Genomic DNA, 6,492 nt, shown 5'->3' on the forward strand with positions numbered 1-6,492 from the left:
ACACTATGATGAACCCTTCTTATAACGAACCCTCTTTTTTAACGATCCATGCAGGAACTGTGTTTTTCAATGAAAATTAGCCATATAGAACAATCACTTTTACAAAATCCACTCGGATAAAATGAACTTGGTAGTCATTGAAACTGAACTTTCACCAGTGTGAATGTGTCGTCCAGTGAAAACAAAGACATTGGTAGGCTAATTCAAAGATAAGGCTGATTCATAGATAACCTATTGTAGTGTGAATCATGTGTGATGTATGTAACCGTTACCATCTTAACACAACTGCAACCATGGCAACAGACGTGAGGAGGTAACAGCGTGCATTGAAGAAAACATGAAAAATATGAAGCAATCTACGCTGGATATGTTTTTCAAGAGAAAGGGCACGTAATCACTTTATTCAGCATGTAAGTGTGCTTTTAATTTTTTTTTCATTTCTTTACTGTTTTCTTTTAAATATACAGTTTAAATATTGATCAATGTGAAGTTGTCTTGAAAAAACTTCTGTATAAGCTATTTAGTTCAATTTGGGTGTTTATTATTCTAATACAGCAAAATGCCAAACCCTCTTATAGTGAACAACCAGATATAACGAACATTTCTCCAGGTCCCTGGGGGGTTCGTTATGATGAAGCTAGACTGTATATAGTTTTTGCTCAAAGAGCCAACTTCCCCACGTTTTCTTACGTTTAACATACCTTTGTCAAGGGAAAGTATATATATATATATATATATATATATATATATATATATATATATATATATATATATATTCTCTTTAAATCTAATGTCTTTGTGATGTCATTAATGTAACTATCTACTGTGCCTTTCTATTTAAACCTTCACACATCATGTTATCTGGTCTATTATCCATTTATTTTCTTGTATTCTACACTGTACATCATCTAATTTAATTTTTATAAAACCACAAACATTGGGTCATCCATGGTGTGTCTGTTCCTTGTAATGTGCTGAACTATTGGTTCATTTACTTTTGTATTTTTTATATTTGATAGCTGGTTCTGTATTTTTTTATATAATGATGTACCTTTCTCTCCCACATTTTTAATTTTATTACATATTGTGCAAAATATACCATACACAAGGTTGTGATCCTTGCAGGATGGATTTTATGTATATAAATCAGTCAGTAGATTATTACAGTTATGATTAATTACATTAGCATGAACTATTTTTGGAGAATGGACAAGACATAAGGATTTACAAAACACATGTGTTCTGAGTATGAAGCCAATGTCTCAAAGCATTAGGTCTTAACATCCAGAGACCAAAAAGTCACATGACCCCAATGTGGCAGACATCTTAGGTCGCAGGTCACAGAGAAGGGTGGCATTTAGCTGAATGAGTTTCCACAACGCTGACAATATGTTGACAGTTTAAATGATGAGCTATTGGTAGTAGTACGTGCAGCGGAGGGAGATTGCAAAGCTCTGGTATTAAACAAAAACAGTACCATCTAAGCAGACCTGCCAAATCCTCTGATTTCGTCTGGCTTGATCTCCCGGTAATAATTGTTATCCAGTATAATGCTTACAGTCAGATGCTGTAGCTTACAACTGATCTGGGTGTCGGTAATCACCCCACCCCTCCAGAAAAAAAAGCATTGCTCTTTTTATGTTTTTTTAATAATCACATTACCGAGGCCTATACTGAATTCTACATAATGCACTGTATAGAAAAACAGATGGATAAAAACACATGCACACACACACAGATATAAGTGGAATCTTGGAAGAAAGTTTGATGTCCCGCTTCACAGAACAGCTTAAGTAACTTATATAATGCTTCACAATACATTTCACTTTCCTAGTGCATTAACTGGAGTCTAAAATTGTTTCTGCAACTTAAGCAGTTAAGGAGAGCATTAAGTGGAAATTTAGTTTTTGCAACTGGCCACTGGGTTGTATATTCTATGCTAAAGGGCAGTAATTGTATAACTTTGTTTCCATGGTAACCAAATCAAATTCAGCTTGGCACTACATCAGACATTTTAAATGTCTAGTCATAAACTATGAATGTGGAAATTGTTATGCTTCTTGGATAAAGCCTGCAGCTTTTGGATTTACCTGCTCCACTACAGTATGTTTGACCAACTCTATTTTATGATCATTAAAAATATGCAGAATAACTGACTGACATATGCAACCTTTTTGTTTTATTTAAAAAAAGTTAAATTTTACTTCAGTTACTCCTCAACAAAATATGGCTCTAATATGGGGGTGGCCTTATTATTGAAGGTCTATTAAGAAGCCAGTGGAATTCTGACTGAAAAAATATGGCCTTATTTGCTGGGTGGCCTTTACTGAGGTGCCCATTAAGCCAGGTTTCACTGCATTTTAAAATGACATCTAAAATGCGACAAGGACTATACAAAAAAAAAAATAACAATAATAAGATAGGAAGCATCAGAGATGCAGTGCCTGTTTGTGTCTTTCTGGAGCAGTTAACCTGATTTTCTTGTACGTATGTTACTTCTCTTCAACACTGATGAAAAGTGACATGGGTTATTCATAGTCACAGCACTCTGACGTAATAACAAACTGAAGGTCAATCTGATGACTCAGCCTGTTCTCACAAGCAAAATGTTACCAACTTTTCTAGAAGTGTCTTTTTGTTTTTGTTTACTTCACCAGCTAGAAGCTAAGCCTGTTTACAATTAACCACTACTAGTCTTGAAGTTAATAACCTTCAACCCAACAATCTTTTATATATATATATATATATATATATATATATATATATATATATATATATATATATATATATATATTTTTTTTTTTTTATATAAATTTAGACTCCAATTATTTTACCCCTGATTTTCTCCCAATTTGGAATGCCCAATTATTATTATCTCACACAGCCCAGGGACCCGAGGCTCAGTGGGCATCCTCCTTTCCCTTGGGCCAATTGGTGTCTTTTTACACCCAGTAATTCGGGAGTTGATGACTCTAGGCTACCGGCCGCTGGAGGACAAAGACCAGACCAACAAATCTCCACCCCAAGCTCATACTGCGACTTGTTTTGATCATCAGATTACCTTTAAAAAAAATAAAAATAAAAAAGGATCAGTGCTGCCTTAATGGATTATATTACTGTTTGTTACTAAATCCCTCTCTCTCATAGGGTAAAGGCTTTGAAGTGAGAAAGAGCCAAAGAGTTTTTAAAAAACGTGAATGTGAAAAGGCTGAATAAATCATAGGGTAAACGCTATTTTAGAAGCAACCCGCAGCCTAGTTTTGCTTAAATGCCAGGATATATAATACATATTCAGGGAACTAATTCTATTAAGTCTATAACCGTTTTCTGGTTTGCCAAACGGATACAGCAAGAGAATGTGATTAATCACTGTTTTAGCATCAAAATTTAAGACTTTGTGATGTCAGAGCACTGAATTATAGCTTTTTTTATTGCACTGATCATTTATAGTTTTACAGTATTTTATTGCACTGCTCATTTATAGTTACAGTTCATTTTATACTGCTTTCTAATCCTATTCTGCACTAAATATAGCTTAGTGGTATTTCACATTGAGCTGGTCAGGAGGGAGTTTCTCAATTTCACAAATTTAGATTTTCTGTATACTGTTAAATGTCTGTTTTACAAAGTATTGTTTAGTTAGCACTGCACAGTCGCTATTGCTAAATTGTGAAAATGAGTTAATTTGATCCTCAGGTATTAATCTAATATTTTTGTGTCTACTCCCAAGCCAAAAGCATCAGCTGCTTAAAGCATTAAGCACAATGGACCCTACAAAACTGACACTTCTTACATTTAACTGAACCAGGGGCCAGTTAGTATTAAAATAATTGCAATTAAAATGTATATTAAGATGCAAAGCCACATTCTCAAAGCAGAAACCTCAAAAGGAAATGGAAATGTTGACTGTTAAAAAGCTTCAAATAAATTACCCAGGAGATTAATTTACGAGAGCCGACATTTCCCTTTTTGTTTATTGCTAGTGTCTGTGCCAATGTTTTTCTATTCACAAGAAATGCTTCAGACACATCACTAGGCTATATGATTTGTGAATACCAGTATTCTTAGACCAAGAAAACAGTTTATTAAATATTTACTGCTGACATGGGAGCTCAATAATACACATTATTCTAATCTAAAGTATTATTAGTAAAACCCAAAATATAATATCTATGCATATAATAATCTCTCTCTCTCTCTCTCTCTCTCTCTCTCTCTCTCTCTCTCTCTCTCTCTCTCTCTCTATATATATATCTATATATATATATATATATATATATATATATATATATATTTACCAAAAAAAGCCATAAAACAAGTTGTTAAACTCACTAGGCACTTTCTTAAATAAGTCCTGTTCAGTTGTATAGGTGCTTGTTTACTATCCTTTCATAGTTTAGCCTTGACATTCTTAGGAAGAAAAAAGACAGGTCAGTATGTTGACTGTCCAGCTTGTTTACACAGCAAATGGCCGTCAAGCTCCAAACTGCCTCGAAATAAATTGTGTAGGTGGCTGACAGCTATACATTAATAGCCAAAGAAGCAAACTGAAGTTAAAATGAGGCCTTTGCAATACTGATAATATTTAACAAGCACACAACAAAAATAAAATAATGAATACATGTAATTGTAATTGTAATTCATGAAACAAATAACTACTGCATCTGTTAACTTGTTGAATCATGTTTTACTTTAGAAACATTTAGTATTTTCCAAGTCATTAAAAAAACACAAGAACCTAATAATCAATCAAACCTAATAGTACATGAACAATACGCTTATTTTTGAATTCATGAAATGGTTAAACCCATCGCTTTTCAAACAAACAAACAAACATTCAAGTTTTTTTTTTTTTAAAGTTACCTGTTCGGTATTCGTTTTTGGGTCGCAATCCACTTTAATAAATTGTTCTCAGCCAGCAATTAAACTTTAGTATACTGTTCCGCGTGCGGTTGTAATCAACACACTGAATTCCGCAAAAACCCTGCAGTCAATGACAGCTCTCCTCTCTGCTGCTGCCACCTTTCAATTTCACTTGGCTGGCTAGTTTATCTCATTGATTCCAAATCCTGACGACCTGAAGAGCAACTCCTTTCCACAGAGTGCGGCTGGAACGAACTGGATGCAGAGACCAACTGGGTTAGAGACAGGGGCCACTACGTTCGGAGGAGGAGCTCTCAACTGCAAGGAGGCACATTTCATGAATCCATGAATTACACAGAAAAAAATTGAAATTACTGTAAGCGTGCAATAAACTCCACGTTCCATTAGAGGCGCTACATGTATTGAAATATATCATGAAATGTGCCGTTTTATAAAGAGGGCGGTCACGTTGAAGGGTATTAGCTACTGTTATTGTAGGCTACATAAATTCGCAGTTCTGATAATTAAAACAAAACAAAACAAAACAAACAAAAAAACCTAAAATAATGCAGAACAAAATGAAAAATCCTACTGACTACACAACAGATGTATAACAAACGTGTAGAAAACTATAGACTTTACATGGGACTTTTCCTTAAAGTAGCTTAATCGTTATTAAGTCTCTTTATCAGCATGACCAGTTGGAAAACAGTACACTATCAACTCTGATCAGGGGAGTGCCATTTTGCACTAGCATAGTGTTATCCAATAACATTTAGCAACGTCAGGTTGGGAGTTAGGGGACTGAAACACATGTTTACTGGATAAACATACTTTACTGTATATAAAATTACAGCAAATAGATTACGATTTATTAGCTTATGCAACAAACAGTTGTCTTCGAAACTTTTTAAAGTCCGTTTCTTTTCGGCGTGGGGTTGTAATCAAAACAAATTGAATTCACCAAAAACCCCTACAGTGTACATTCACTGATAAATCATCTGTCTGTTGCTGCCATCTCTTAGGATAATTTGGCTGACTAGGTCTTGGACCAGTTTAACCTGCTCAGTAACCTTAACTCTCCTGAACCAATACAACCAGACAACCAGTTGAAATCCAACCATCAGCTCAGATCAGTATAAGCCAGTGCTAGCCATTCCTTGAATTTTCCTCAGGACAGATCTGAGTCAGCATGATGTCACAAGTTAAAAAAAAAAAAAGGTTATTGTATACATTTTCTTGATCTGAACAAAAAAAAAAGTTTGCATTTCTAAAAATAGACCAAGAAGGAATGATATATTTTCAAGAATTAATTGAAATTGGACAAATGTTAATGTATATAATATATTAAACACAAAAAACTATGTTTTACTTGACGGTAAGAGTTGATATTTCCAAAAAAGGAAATTGTCTCTGCGCCCTTACCTGACCCATGTTCTGACAAGGCCTTCCAGCACACACTGCTTAACTGGTACAGTAGGTGGGTTCATTTCAGACAACATGTGTAGTTACCAGTGGGCAGGTCAGGTGAAGTCTAAAACCAGAAAAACCATGGTTGTTTTCATGTTGTCATAGAATTATATGTGAATTGGAAAAGCTAATTAGAATAACTGGACTATTAATGCATCT

At 34.5% G+C, this 6,492-nt stretch overlaps 1 protein-coding gene across 1 annotated transcript in view; it reads right to left on the reverse strand.

Moving 5' to 3' along the window:
* The window catches only part of vwc2 (von Willebrand factor C domain containing 2), a 40,328-nt gene extending 35,188 nt beyond the window's left edge, over positions 1-5,140 (reverse strand). Inside the window, exon 1 of the mRNA XM_041244941.1 lies at positions 4,864-5,140. The gene's annotated coding sequence lies outside the window, so the exon portion shown is untranslated. The remainder of the gene's footprint in view (positions 1-4,863) is intronic.
* Between the last annotated feature and the right edge of the window lie 1,352 nt (positions 5,141-6,492).

The sequence above is a fragment of the Polyodon spathula genome, chromosome 3 (genome assembly GCF_017654505.1).
Source record: "Polyodon spathula isolate WHYD16114869_AA chromosome 3, ASM1765450v1, whole genome shotgun sequence".
Classification (NCBI taxonomy): domain Eukaryota; kingdom Metazoa; phylum Chordata; class Actinopteri; order Acipenseriformes; family Polyodontidae; genus Polyodon; species Polyodon spathula.